At 57.4% G+C, this 15,399-nt stretch overlaps 1 protein-coding gene across 1 annotated transcript in view; it reads right to left on the minus strand.

The window, feature by feature from the left end:
• Positions 1-13,280, minus strand: part of CACNA1C (calcium voltage-gated channel subunit alpha1 C) — a 447,611-nt gene extending 434,331 nt beyond the window's left edge. Inside the window, 1 exon segment of the mRNA XM_068562083.1 lies at positions 13,181-13,280. The gene's annotated coding sequence lies outside the window, so the exon portion shown is untranslated.
• Positions 13,281-15,399: the final 2,119 nt, after the last annotated feature.

The following is a 15,399-nucleotide window of genomic DNA, read 5'->3' on the forward strand; positions in this document are numbered from 1 at the left end:
AGCCCCGACACCAATAAAGCCAAGGGTCTGCTGTCCCGGATTTCGCATTTCAGGCCCCAAGGTTACCCGAGGAAGCTGTCAGTAAGCCTCCCGTCAGATGCACGTCACACAGGACGAAGGCACCTTCTGGAAGGAGCCAGGCAATGGCAGGTTTACCTTCACCTTCTCCCCCGCTGCGCCCTGCTGCCATCTGCCCCTCCTCTCTGGTCGGCCCCCTCTTTTGAAATCTAGCCTAAATTGCTCAATTCCTTTGGAGCTTCTGAAACACTGAGCAAGAGAATCTCAGCGTCTTTGGGGCCACCCTGTCTCCATGACCTGTGCTCGTTTCCCCGGATGCCATCCTGGTTCTTAAGCCTGAATCGTGTCGACGTGGAGACGGGAAGACGGGGTGGGTGTGCTGATGGGACTTCCAGTGACGTGAATGTGCCTTGGTCCCAGGGGACCCGTCTGCCCTCTGCCCACGTCTGGGTGAGCTCTACTTGCCCTCCCCCCGCCCCCCACGTCCCCCAACACCTGGCCCTACGTGGGTCCCGCGAACCCTTAGACCTTTACCGTGAAAGATTCAGGGCCTGAAAAGTCACATGCAAATCACCACAAAACGCCTCTGAAAAAGGAGGAAACGGGGACGAGGGGGACAGGATGGGGTCTCGTGATGCTCTCCCCACCAGCAGGTAAACAACACGCAGGGTTGAGAGCAGAAAGCCATCTCTTCAAGCTTAATGGGACAAAGGATAATTAAACGCCAGCAATGAGCAGAAACGTGGAAGGGCTTTCCAGATGGTTCTGTGTCTGTCTGGACCCTGCCCTTCCCAAGGACCTCCACCCTGGGTAAGGAATCCTGTGCCCTTGGTTATCTTTTCACACGGAATCCTGACTCCCCACCAGCGCCCACCCCCGCCCCCCGCCGCCCCCTGCCTAACACAGCTACTTAGCAAGCACTTGTTTTACTAATGACGATCGCAAGAAGGTGATTCTGATTCTGATGATTCTGAGGATTCCTGACAATGACTGGAATTTTGGAGCAAGAAAGGCCTGGAGAGGCCCTGAAGCACCCCGACCCCCATCTCTCATGGCTTTATGTGATTCTCTCGTGGAGCCCCTCACCTGAATCAGATCCTAAACCCCTCAAGGGCGGGGACCCTGCTCGCCCCCCCTGCTCCGCCTGGTCCCCGGTCCGCACACCCATGGTACCCGAGCGGTGACAGAGCCTCGGGGTGACTGCACACCCTCTCTCCTTTGTCACCAGCCGACGGCAGAATTCAGAGGCACTGGGTAATCAAAACAATGACACTTTCCATCTGAATAACGCCTCACGGTTTTCAAAGGGCTTCTAGAAGCATCCTCTCCGATGAGAGGATGCTCCCCTCGGGAAGCCCACTCCTAAGTTCAGCACAGTTCTCGCCGAGTTGCAAGTGGAAACCGCGGCCGGGGAGGCTGGGAAGCTGCAAGGGCAGCGCGTCTGGTCCCCGCTGGCAGCTGCTCCAGGCACGGGGCCACTGGGCAGGGCCCACTGGGAAAATCCAGGCAAGAAACACAATCGCAGGGAAACCCACAGCTGCGTCCAAACCCCATGCTCTGCAGCACTGGGTGTTCATAGCCACGAAGCCCACCCAGCGACTCCCCACGACGGGTCCGTGATCCGAGGCCCCCGCCCGCTGCCTGGCGTGTCCACAGATGGTAGTTGAGTGAGCAAAGGATAAAACAATAAATGAACATGCAAAAAAATGAATAAACCGACAGTACAGGGTGCGTTGTCACTGGAAATGTAACCAAGGGATGTCGGTCGAATCTAAGGGATCCGCACATTTAAGAAAAGCTGATTTGATTTATAGGCTCACAAATGTCTGAGATAAAACAGCTCTAACGTAAGCAAAGGCCACCAGGGTAAACAAAGAATTTTATTATTTCTCTCCAAGAGGCCAAACCCAAGATGCCTACATTGGAGAAAAGGAAAAGAAAAAAAATTATTCACACAGAAAACCCTCCTGATTCCAGAAGGATAAAAATGACTATAGAAAATTTTTTTTTTACAAAAATGAACAAGCTTTACTAAAAATGGGGGCTACAGGGAGAAAAAGAGGACTTTGGCAACTGAGGATTTCAAATCGTCCTGAGAGGTAAGAAATGACGTCAGGCTGCATCTTCCCGACAGGAAAACACGCTTTAAACGCAGGAACTTTTGTGTATAATTGAGTTTCCTGCTGAACAGACCTCACAAAGTGGCAGCGAGGCGAGCAGTCTGATCGGTTCTGCCCTCCCAGAATCCTCTCCTTGTACCTGAGGACCGGTGTGACCCTCCTTCAAGCGGCCACATCTAACCCTTCCTCCTCACTCTTAACCCCCTTGATTCAGCAAGTCTCAAGTTTCATCATCTAGGGGCCGCTTCGGCAGGATTACCAATCCCACCATCGACCCTAAAACATTTTTTTCATCACAATTTAAGAGACTCTATGATACAGCTCCCCCTTCCATGCAATCGAGTGATCCTAAGTTTGGGTTTTGTTCTTTCAGTAGCGTTAGCAAAATATTTACTTACGACAAACGTAGTCACACCTGAACATAAATATTTTAGAGACCAATCATAAACAAACAATTCATTTTTTAACTAGATGCCGGTACCACTCGCCCTTAGAATGATGCCTCTCGAGGGCGTCTGTCTTAAGCACAGCTGCCTCTTACACGTAGCAGGTGCCCAGTGAGGAACTGTTGGGGAACGAAAGCTGATCACGCCAAGGATGGTCTTAGACTGACCTTTGGGAACCCATGTTTATATGTCAAAGCCGTACCTTCTGCAAGGAATTCTACTCCTGTTGTTCTGACCCGGGATCCCGTTACTCCGACCACAGGTCTAGCCAATTCCCCCACAGGCTTTGGGCTTCACTCGAGAGCCACTTCTCCCAGGAAAAGCTTTTCTATCACTTTTCCACCCTCCAGTTCACACGAATCACTGCCTCTAAGAGCCTTCACTAATCATGCTCGAATCTCAGAATCCTACACTTAGCCCCTCACTTTCCCCGACGTCTTAGCTCTGCTTTCCCCACACTTGTGCACGAACGCTTTTGCCTCGTGAGCCCAGCCGGCGCCGACCACGGGCGACAGCAGGCCTCAGCTCATCTGCGCTTGGACGGACCAGCCCCCCAGCTGACCATGGTCATCGTCCTCAAACGCCGCCACACCAGTGATTACAGATTTACAGTCAGATGTCTGCAGGCAACTTTAAAGTGAAGACACACTTGCAGCATATAAGTAGCACGTCCTGCCGGAGGAGGGGCAGGGGGGACGGGAAGTCAGAGTAGGTTTGGGACCAGCATCCCCTCGGGCATAACTAGACGGCCCCACAGCCGCAAAAGCCAGGAACCCCACGTTAAACTCTTCTCCCCAAAGTCCTCTAAAGTTCCCCCCAGTATGCCATCTGAGAGGAGCACGGGGGACACCAAGGGTTGCCCTGGTTTTCCTTCTTTGTGGTGGATTCCTAGCAATAATTTTGTGCACTGATTATCCCCCGCCCCCGCCAGCCTGTGCGGGCCTCTCATTCACATGCTCTTGGGTGGCCTGGCAGGGGACGACCGGGGGCCACCTCTGGCCCCCTCGCCTTTCTCCGTAAGGCCTGCCCGTCCCACCAGCGCCCGCAGGGCCTCACCGGGGTGAGTCCAGCCCCTGGAAGGATCTGCAGAAGCCCGTGCAGCCCCTCCGGCCCCTCTGGCCAGGCCTAATCCTAACCCTTACTCTCCAGGCCTCACCCTGTTCCCAAGGACTCAGAGACAGGCCCGTTCTGACCCTGCCCATGGGCCCAGAGCGTGGACAGACAAGCCCACGTTCGTGATGGTTCCGTGTGTTTGAGGAGGCCGGGCGGGAGGCAGGGCCAGGCACAGGGATCCTTGCAGCCACCCCTGCTGCACCAGGGACCCGGACCAGTGGCCCACGAGGGGTCCCATGCGTGGGGAGGGTCCCCCCCTCCTGCCACTCTCGGCTCCACAGGCTGTGGCCGCCCTGCTGCATCCAGCCTGGAAAGGGCAGGAACTAAATCCGGAGCGTGGCTCTGAGCTCGCTTGCATCCCTACGCCACCTTGAGAGGAGGCCGAGGGAAAGTTCACAGGAGAAGATGCCAGGAAAGGGGCCAATGTGCCAGGCAGAGCGTATCTGTCTGTTCTCCTGACAACAGGGGCGCCCGTCATCGTGAGAACTCAGCTCCACCCGTGGCCGCTGGCATTTCCATCCTCTCCTCCGGGCCCAGCCTCGACTGCACTGTGAGAGGTACCACCTTTGGTTCACAGCCGAGAAGCCCTGAGTCCGGGAAGCAGAGCGACAAGCCCGCTTGCGATGGAGCCGGAACGCGGGTCGGTGACCCCAGCTCGGCCCCGTCACACCTGCCTGTGCTGTGGGCATTGCAGCCCCTGCTCCCCACCTCCCACGCCTCCTGGACGGCGCCGGCGAGGGGCTCCAGGGCTGCCCCCCCGACCCACAGACACAACACCCCCTGCGGTCACTGGTGAAGAGACCCCCACGTCTGTCACACACACGCTGGGTGTAGGCCTTGGGGGGCCGCGGGGCGTTAAGGCTCGGGAGCCGCACACCTGGGCTGGAACCCCAGCTCCACCGCCTCGTAGCTGTGCGGCCTGGGGCGAGTTAATTCACGTCTCTGGGCCTCATTCTCGTCCTCTCTAAGACGGAGCGGCTCTAACAGTCCCGTGGTCTCCGGGGGGCACTGAGAGGACCAGGCGAGTTAACACGGACTCCGAACGCTGTCTGCAGTACAGAGGGGACGTTACTATTATTACTAGCTGCATGGCAGACCTAACAACTTCAGTCACACAGAAACCAGTACGAACAAAGGGAATAAAGAGGGGAAAGGCTCCCGAGAAGCCGAGATCTATGTTCCCAGATGCGGAAATTACAGCAAACGCGCTCTGTTCGTAGTGACCTGCTCAGTCCACTCTCTCCTCCCTCTGCACACACCGGAAGGGTCTGCTGACCCAGTGCCAGGCCCGCAGGAGCGGGCAGTGCACATCCCGAGGGCCGGGGCCGAGCCGGCAGGCACCCGCGGCAGTCGGGGTCCCTGGGAATCACGCAGGGCCCCTCCAGACGCCAGCTCTGGGGCCTGGACCACCCTCCACCCTCCCGACGGCTTCACAGCAGGCTCAACGCTTGGGGTGCCTAAGGGCGGCACAGCCCCAAGAAAGGAGGCAACATGCTCGGAAATTCCTTTAAAAGGATCCAGGGATTTGGATTTTATATTCTAGAAAGGCTTTCCTCCAATACACTTAAATTAAGAGGAGCTTGGTGCAGGAAAGGGGTTCCATTACCTAGAGCGTGAATGTATATATGTTGTGTATATAGAACGTTTCCCCCCAAATGAAAACAAATGGATAAAATGGAGCGAGAGGCGCCACACACTTAAGACTTCAAAGCCCTGTCGGGGGCAAGTGCGGAGCAGGCGGCGTCTCTCCCTCTGAAACCTTTCGGGAGGGGGAGCCCCCTGCCCTCAGGGCTCCATCCGGGAGCCCCCGCCCATCGGAGACGCCTGGTGCCTGGTGCGGCCACCCTGCCGCACCGGCCTCCCCACGCTGCCCGTCCTCTCTTCTGAGGACGCCGGTCCTTGGGGCAAATTTTCTCTGCTGTGGGTGGTTCTAAGCCGGCGCCGTCTGCGACGGGGTGGGGAAAGGTGGCACCCCCCTGCCCGGTCCAGGGAGCCCTGGCACCTGAGCACACCACGAGGCAGCTGTCGCCTGACGGTTAAGGACACACGCCTGCATCCACACCGCAGTGTCTGCGTCTCCAGGCACATCATCTCCCTTCTCTGAGAATCAGTATCCTCGTCTGTGAAATGGGACAACAGGAAGGTCTCGTAGGGTCCTCGTGATGCTCAAATGACTAAGACACACACAGCACTGGGGTGTCTGCACGTGGAGCAAAGGCATACACAGGGCCCATTGTCACTGAGTCAGAGGCTCCAAGTTCCACAACACAGTCATTTGTGTAACTCTGGTTACCCGGCGTGTACCAAATTTATTGTGCAACAGAACCAAGCTGCTTTTTTTTTAAATACCAGTTAATGTCGACCCAGGCAGGATGTTTAATCTTCGAAGTGTCTTCCCATCCCCATCCCATGCTCACGGCAGCCCCGCACGACGTTCCAGGGAACAGGGCAGGGGCCACCACCCCCTCACACGTGAGATCACGTGACACTTGGCCCTCACTCCCCAGTCGCTTTGCTCCTCTGAACTAAAGGGACACCATCTGGCTGGGTCTGTCCACTCCCCCGTCCACTCACTCAACAAATATTTATCAAGAGCCTGGCATGTGCCTGGCCAAAGGCACCGGGGCCAGGGCAGCATCCGGTGTTGGGTGGGGGGGGGGGGGATGAATGCTCCACCCTCAAGAAAACAAGTAAGTAGATAAGATCATTTACTCTTGTGGGGATTAGAAACCATGTTTGCAAAGCACTGGCTCCTGGTGGCCACTCGGCAAAAGTAATTATTACGACTAGGCAGGTTTCCAGGCCCCACCTGCCGGAAGAGCGACAAACAGAAAGGTTCAGGGACTGGTGGGAGGCCCCCAGGCCAGCCCTCTGTTCCCAGGCCAGCGCCCGCAAGCCCGGCCCCAGAATGGCTTACAGGTCACACCTTACGCCCACGTCCCACCCAGAGCCGCTCCGTGGACCCTCGGGGGGGCGGGGGTTCCCTCAGTGAAGCACCTTCCCGAGGCCCGCGCACGGCACTGGCTGTGATGCGGGCCCAGCTGGCTCACTATCCGCCATCACCTGTGCGTGTGTTTCACACGCCTGGTCGGTGCAGTGAGTGTTTGGTGCCTGGGGACCACACCTGCGCGAGAGCGGCCCCGACTCTCTTCTGCCGTGAGTGTGACTCGAGCAAACCCCACGATGAACGAACGCCCAGCTCACGGCAGGAGGACGAGGGCCGGAGCCCGCATCCCTGCTCGCTCCCCAAGCACGCGGCCCAACCCATCCCGGGGCTCGGGTGCCCTAAACTCGGACCCTTGGGGCATCCTCAGCCCAGCACGGCCTGGAAGGGGACCCCACGGGGACCCCAGAGGCTCGGGTGTGGCCGGCCCCTGAGCTGACTGGGAGGGACACAGGGTTGCTCCAGACACAGTCACTCTGTGTGTGTGTGTGGGGGGGGGGGGGTGGCCCCTCAGGCCACCAGGGCTGTCCCTTGGGGCCCTTTCTCTAGCCACGAGGCCTCTCTGCTTCCCCCCCGTGCAGTGAGACCGTGGGGTTGGGCAGCCCAGATGCCCATCTCCTGGGCGAGGTGTCCAGAAACAGCAGCCTCTGGGTCTCCTCGCCCACAAAAGCTCTCCCGAAGGGCCCGGGGTGACCTCTCCAGGACAGGACGGAGGCCCCCAGTTTCCGGCTGCAAGCTCTCCGGGCAGGTGGCGCTCGTAGCCTGTGCGGGCACTGCCCTAAGGGCCCACGGGCCTTAACTCATGACCCGCCCACCCAGCCTCGGCTGTCCCCGTTTTGCAGCCGAAATGGGAAACCCGACACCCCAGCCTTCTCCCCGGCACTTGAGGGGGGCCCCTCTGACGAGCCCCCTGCAGCACCCCGCCCCCGGCCCCCCATGACTCCTTCTCTGGCCTCTCCTCCTCCCCCAACCTCCGGGTACGGCCTGGCTCTGGCTCCAGAAAGTACACAGCCCTGTTCTCTGCACAAGGTCAAATGCCAAATATGTTCTCTTAATATTCCAGCCCAAGCCAAGTCTGCGCGGACTTCAGGGTTTGCAGGGAGCTGGGAGTTTTCCACACGCAATGAGTCTGCCCTGCTGGCACCAGAGCTCAAGACACATCATCCGATTTACCTGCAGGGCAGCGGCTAACCGAGGGAGGGGTTCGCGGCGCTATTTACACCGGACGCTCTGCGCGCCAGGTGGCCCTGCCAGTAACGAGAGTGTGAATAATGCAGAGAGAGACGTCGTGTCATGGGCCACTTCACGTTTCCCTCTGCTCCACTAGCACCAGGAAAAGATAACAAAGTGGACGGATTTGGGTGCAACGGTGTACGTTAAATGGAGCATAAAACAACCAGACTTTTACTTAAATAATGAGAAAAAGACTATAAAAAAATTCCATACTGGAACACTTATCATCTCCTGGAAAGAGGAGAAAGTAAAGCGCTAGGAAAACAAGGGGGATTGTCCTCAGCAGGTGGAGGAGGGACGGGATGGAGAAAAGGGAGCCGTGAGCGAGCGGACCCGCGGTGGGGGTGAGGGGACCTTCTCCTCCTTGCCTGCGAGTGTCTGTGCTCAACAGATTATTCCTGAACCCCACGGAGGGGAAACCTCCGGGCGGCCGATGTGTTCCCTCTCTCTGTCTGGATCTAGAGAGAGCCAGGGGAGAGGGCTGACAGGGACCCACTCACAGGACAGCCAACGTGCTGGTCGCTTTTCCCAAAGAGCGGCCCGCGGTCCCCGGCAGCAGGAGCGCCGGGGGGGAGCGCGTTAGACACACCGACTCCCAGGCGCCCGGCCCGCTGGGCTCCCGGCCTGGGCTCCGCAGGCGGGGCCTGGGACTCTGCATTGTAGCTCCCACCCAGGTGATCCGTAGGCACTGAGGTCCTAGGGCCTCTGCTGTAGGTGCGGCACCGTCCCCTCCTCAGAGCAGGACGCTGGAACTGCAACTTCTTGTTTTAAAAAAGCTATGAGAGTCACGGGAGAATTCTCAAGCTTCATCTCAGGGGCCCTGACGTGATTCGGGGGCCGCGTTCTGACACGACAAGAACGTTTTGGCGAGAGTGTTTCAGTCCTCAAAGCTCAACAAAGAGCCGCCTGCACCCCCTGCTTCAGGGCCCCCGAGGCTGCAGACAGGACCGGAGGCCCCTCCTCCACCCAGAGCCCGGAGCCCGCTCTCTGCACAGTCGGCCTTGAGCTGCCAGAAAGGCAAGGATGAACCACCACCCAGCCCCTCCTTATGTGTTTAGATGTCTGTTCCTTGAGCTTCAAAGACTCTGTCTCCTCTGTTTCTCTCCCACTCTCGCTCCTCCCCGTCCACCCACCCCGCATAGGCCCCGCCTCTCCCTCTGCACCTGCCGCAGGTGCAGAGCCAGGCCCGGGGCTCCTTCTGTCCATCCCCCCTCCCCCTCCCTCCAGCGAGAACTGTCTCCGGAGTCCTGACCCGCACCTGTCCTGTCCAATGTCTCCTCCTGCGTCTTCCACGGGCTCCTCACGTAACCCCGAACTGTCCCCCTCATTCCCTGCCCCTTAAATGTGGCCTTTCCCCTGAAGTCCTTCTCCTGGCTGATGGTGCCTCGTGACCCCCGTCACCCCCACGACAAGGAATTTTAAAAATGCATATTCCTGGGCTTCCCTCGTGGCGCAGCGGTTGAGAATCCGCCTGCCAATGCAGGGGACACGGGTTCGAGCCCCGGTCTGGGAAGATCCCACACGCCGCGGAGCGACTGGGCCCGTGAGCCACAGCTACTGAGCCTGCGCGTCCGGAGCCTGTGCTCCGCAACAAGAGAGGCCGCGATGGTGAGAGGCCCGCGCACCGCGATGAGGAGTGGCCCCCGCTTGCCGCAACTGGAGAAAGCCCTCGCGCGGAAACGAAGACACAACGCAGCCATAAATAAATAAATAAATAAATTTTTTTTAAAAAATGCATATTCCTGGGCCATGCCGCAGAACTACTAAATCTGAGTCAGATCTTCCAGAACGTTGCAGTCAGTGTATTTCAAGCTCTCCAGACTTTTATAATAACCAAGCGGGGTCAGGAGTCACTGGTCCACGGGCCTCGCTCATGTAGGAGATGGTGATCCAAGCCTTTGGAAACAGCTTGGAGCTGGAGCCGTAAGTCTAGGAACGATTTACGTAGAAAGTGAATGAAAAGCTGCAGGAGTAACTGAACTCACCGAGGGAGAGAGCAGAAAATGAGACTGGCAGGACAGAACCCTGCTAAAAAGTTCCCGTAGATGCAGGACAAGAAGCTAGAAGACACAGGGGAAATGGGAAGAGAGGCAGCAGGAGACTAAATAATAGCTGTGTCCCAAAGCCACAGTTTTGGTGAAAGTTTTGCAAAGGGGCCTCTGACCACAGAAAACGCCGCCATGAGAAGGAAGAAGGGGCGGGTCCAGATCACGACGCTCGTATTGGTTGATCCTGACCCATCGGCCAACGTGGGTTTTGCTTGGTTGTTTGTGGTGAGGGGTTTTCTAACACCTTTGGCCGTCCAGTTGGTGGCCCGCTGTGCCCCAGGGAAGCTGTGACTTCGTGGCATGCACAGAACGGGAGTTGGACTCTGGCTCCTGAGGTCCAGGGGCGAAGGTCAGGGCACAGTCAAGTCTGGAAGACCCCAGAGGAGTCTTCTGGGTGGGGCTGTTCCAAAGATCCCAAGATGAGACACAGGAGTGTCACTGAGGAAACAAGAACCAGTGAGACCGGGGGCACCCTCGAGAAGGACCCTGAGATCTTCAGGGTGTCCCCAAACCCACAGCTCCAGGAGCCACCAGGGAGGCCTGTACCTGGGGACCTCGCGTGCTGGGGTACATGCTGCCTGCATGACCCAAGTCCAAGGCCCTCCTAGAAGGAAGGGGCATGGCCATTGGATGCACCATGCCAAGGGCAGTCTGTCCCCTCGGCCCCATAACACAGTGGCCCTAGAGAGGCCCCAGGACGAAGCCACAAGCCCAGGGAAGGGGAGCAAGGTGCCGAGGAGAGGGCAGAAAGGACCCAGCAGAGGCAATGCAGACCTTTCCTCAGAAAGATTAAAGTTAAAATATTACACTTGCATGTACACATGCACCCACCAAAGGAAGTTCAGGGACAGAGCTGGCAGAATGAGGCAAGTGCATCTGTGTGTGTATCTGTGGGTGTGTCTGTATATGTTTTTGTGTGCCTGTCTGTGTCTATGTGTGTGTCTGTGTACATACGTGTGTGTTTCTGTGTCTGTGTATATGTGTGCCTGTGTACATATATCTGTGTCTCTGTGTCTGTGTGCATGTGCGTGCCTGTGTGTCTGTGTACATGTATGTGTGTCTCTGTGTCTGTGTATATGTGTGTGTGTGTCGTGTGTGTGTCTGTGTACATACATGTGTGTTTCTGTGTCTGTGTATATGTATGTGTCTCTGTGTGTGTGTACATATATGTGTCTGTGTGTATGTGCGTGCCTGTGTGTGTCTGTGTACATGTATGTGTGTCTCTGTGTCTGTGTATATGTGTGTGTGTGTCTGTGTACATGTATGTGTGTCTCTGTGTCTGTGTATGTGTAGGTATGTGTGTGTGTGTCTGTGTGTGTTTAGGGTGGAGGAAACCCTGCATCTTCTGAGCACGCTTCCTTAATTTACTGTTACCGCCCAACCCGTGGCTTGAGAGAGGCAGCAGCTGCCTTAGCAACTGGAACCCCCTTCAAGCCCCCATGCTCTCCTGTGCACCCCGAATTCCTAGTATGAGGTCCCCCAAGTCCTGACTGCCCCCCACTGCCCTCTCTCCACCGTGTGGCCTTGCCCTCATCGGGGAGGACGGAGGAGCGACCGGCGGGGCAGCCTGGACGGGCCTGGGCTGGTGCTGCCAGTACTGTACTCTTTATTCAAAGCAGCTTTACTGGTACAATTTACACACCAGGAAATCTGCCCGTTGTGAGCGTATGACCTGCGATCTTTAGTAAAAGTCCACAGTTGTGCAACCATCACCCCCGCCTAGTTTCAGAGCTCATCCGTCACTCTGTGGAGTGTTTCAAAAACCACGGCCCCTCCCCTCCAGCCCGGAGGGCGTCCGGGGACACCCTGCTCTCCAGCCCGGAGGGGTGGGACCAGCGGCCCTCGGTCACCCAGCGCGCCCACCTGTACAGCCCCCGGCGGCCCTGCTCATCCTCCCGGACTCGGGGTGAGGGGCCGTCTCCGGGGCTAATGACAGCCCCCTCCTCGGTGCCTCGGCCCAGAGCTGACCCAGAGCAACCACCGGCTGCCAAACGCCCCGGATTCGTTTTCTAAGTGCGCAGCCGCAGGGCTCTGGGGAGGACGGGTGGGAGGGGGGAGGTGACACTCGGGGCAGAGGTAGCACCACTGGAAGAGGCTCCTGCTTTCCTAGGGGCCCTTTGGGACACCCCTCTTGTATTTCTTTTGACACAGCAAAGATGTCCTGCCTGTTAAGAGACAAGGTCATGCCTAAGCAGGCCGCGTGGATTGGGCCGGTGCTCTGGTTGCCGTGTCATCACTAGGCTTGAGGGCCGGCTCCGGAGCCTGACCCCACGTGCAGCCCAGGCTCAGCGTGACAACCGGGCAACGGCCGTGGAGTCTAAACGGACATCGGATGGACTGCCTGACGGGGCCAAAAAGACATGTCAAAGGCTAAAAAGCAGAAGAACTGACTCTCCCGTGACATCACAAGAAGCCAGCAACAGCAGAAGGAGGCCCGGTTCCCTCCTGCTTCTTCCAGAAACTATCACCAGACAGTCCCGTGTCACCAGAGGAAGCAACCAACGACGGCGGAAGATGAGCTTTTTGGGGGTCACGTGAGAAGCTTTGGTGTCCTGGCAGGGGAGAGGAGAGGGGCAGGACTTCCCCCCAAGCCTGCAGCTGAGGCATCCCGGGGCGTCCGGCTCTGCCAGCTGCATTCCAAGGCTCTCCTCCCATGCCCAGACGGCGCAAAGGCCTTTGTGATGACTTCACGCTCAGCCCAAAGTAAACACCCTCCACACTTTTTCCATGGACACATTCTAACCCCAAACTGCCAGCACCGGCCTCCCAACCAACCAGATGGAAAGCCGCCTTTCCCAAGAACAGAAAACCTTTTTAACTAAATAGTACATCTTGGCTGCAAAAGCAAACTTTCCTAAAAGCTTCCTAGAAATTACTTCTCGTGCACCGATCCTACAGATCACCTGAGCGAACCTCACCAGCGGAACGAAGGCCCTGGAAACAAACACGATGGAGGATCCAGAAGGCACACTCGCTCCCGCAAACACCTGCCCTTCAAGGCTGCAGGTGTGCTGAGCACCCCCAGGCCGCCGCCCAGAACTCACACTCACGTGCGCCCTGCTCACAACCACCTGACTGCAACAGTATCTCTCAAAACAGGCCGAGATAAGACAGGTGCCCATTTGAATAAAGAGCTAGAGCCCTCGGGATCCAAGCTCGGCTGGCTTTTGTACCATCAAACACGTTCCAGCTTGAATCCACGTGATCCAAGCTCAGTTCTCCGCCGATTCGGAAACGCAGACGCAACAGTGCACTTACCAGGTTGGAGTTGGTGGCGTTGGAGTCGTCCTCTGGAAAGGGAATATAGATCGCTAAGGCCACACAGTTGGCAAAAATGGTCAGTAAAATAATGATTTCAAATGGCCTGGGAAGGGAGTTAAGGAAGTTAATGCCACGTAAGCACCAGTGAGACAAACATACACAGATAGATGTTTCAAAACTGAATCAAAGATTCGTCGAATCTTGTTTAAACAATACATTCCAAGCCCCTTGTATTCTGAAAAGAAACATATGCCTTGTTAAGTGCTTCTAATGGGCCCCGCCAAAATTTTCCCTAATATGTCAAAAGCAGTGGAGGCCAGGCGCGTGCCAGAGTAAACACAGGTTTCTAAAACTTTTTTCCCTTCTTTTATTTATTTAGATTTGCCCTGGACTTCATTTTCCCTCATGTGTGCTCAGGGTTGCTTTGAAAGATTGCGGCCTGCTCCAGCCAGGGCTCGCCACCCCCAGCAGCCCGCACCGGGGCCCGACTGAGCGTGGCGGGGGAGAGGCGGACCCCCTGGGATTCAAGGCAGAGACCTGACTTGAAGACGTTTCAAGGAAATTTGGAGATAGGATCAATCTTTTAACTTTAAATTTGGAGTCTCTTTTTTCTTCCTCCTTATTCTCTGCTTGCGAAGAGCCTGAAGGTGGCCAGGGGCTCCGGACGGCCAGGAGCACAGCACCGTGTGCCGTGCACGCAGGGGACGGCAGCTCCGTGCAGGGGCCCAGAGCCCCTTCAGTCTGCGGAGGCCCTGCCTGCGGTGAGGTGGCCGGTGTCCCAGGGCCTCTTGACTTGCCCGCGGGTTGTGCCGGGCGCTGGAGGGGATAAGCCAAGGTTCGCCCCCCACCCAGCAATCAGGGAGGTCCTTGTGCCCGGATTTTCTGCACCAAAATATCAGGGCAGACACATTCTCGAGAGAAAAATGAGCAACTGTGATAATAGCCCTTCCACCCTGCACCCTCAATTGAAGGCCAGAGAAGGGGGCTTCAGAAGAAGGGCCCGGTTCATGCTCTTCCAGCCCCATCTCCCCACCTCCCAACACGGCCAAGTTTCCAACCTAGTCTGTGGAGCCTCATAGGAGGAGGAAGAGAAGGAGGATGGCCATTCCTGGAGAAAGGGACCACCTCCATCTCCAGGGAAACCTGCACTCACAAAGCTAACGAATCCTGAAGCAGGAAGAGACCTTGGAGATGGTCTGGTCCAAATTCCTGAGGCCCAGAAAGCCTGAGAAACGTTCCCGAGACCCACATCAGGCACTGACCAGCCAGGACCAGAACCCAGACCTGTGCCCACCGCGTCCACTGTCCACTCCTCTGCCACAGATGGCCCCAGACCTGTGTCATCAGGGCAGCTCGGGGCCTGGAAGGAAGCGGTGATTCTCTAGTCCGGGGCCTCCCGGCTACAGGGCCTCCCGGCTACAGGTCCCCTCGGCCCCAAGGGCAGAGCTGGGGGTCCACTCACCCAGCATGCCCCACAGACACTGTCGTTGTCTGCGTGTGCCTTGATGTCAAGAAGATGGCCTGCAGTGCACCGCCCAGCCCCCCAGCTGGACAGACACAGAAAATAAAACCACCTCTCCCAGACCCGAGCTGGCCAACGGCAGAGCCTGGTCCGAACCAGAGCTTCTGACTCATCTTTTCCAACAGGCCGTGCTGCCCCTTGAGCTGGCCGAGGACGCGTGGTGAAGACGGGATGCTGGCCGGGAGGAAGGCCCGGAGCTGACACTGACCGAGCGCTCGCCCCGTGCCGGCCCTGCTCTGACCACACTACCCGAACTCCGGAGGGGCGGACACTTATCACCCCGCTTCTACACAGGGAAGCTGAGATGTCAACTTGCCCAGAGTCACATGGCTTGGGGTAGGATGGGGTCAGACCAGAGAGCCTGGCTCCGGAGTCTGAGTCCGTCAGGAACATTCTATGCTGATCCACTCAGAAGTCACCCTGAGCGTTTTTAGGAAGCTGGTTCCTTTAGACCTCCTCCCACACGGCCTCCTCCCTCTCACCCTGTCCCCACCTGCTCGGAGAAGCGACACTCAGCCCCAGGCTGGCAGCTTCGTTCCCATCATCTGGCCCCTGTGGTCAAAGTCAGCTTGTCACCCTCCCAGGTCGGTGACGGCTAAGCCCAGGGTGTCTCCGGCTCCGTTGCTCTCCCCCAATTTCAGGCTCTCCATCCATCACCTTACGGTAAATTTCGGGGCTACTGCTGGGGAAGAGA

Source organism: Eschrichtius robustus, chromosome 13, assembly GCF_028021215.1.
Source record: "Eschrichtius robustus isolate mEscRob2 chromosome 13, mEscRob2.pri, whole genome shotgun sequence".
NCBI lineage: Eukaryota > Metazoa > Chordata > Mammalia > Artiodactyla > Eschrichtiidae > Eschrichtius > Eschrichtius robustus.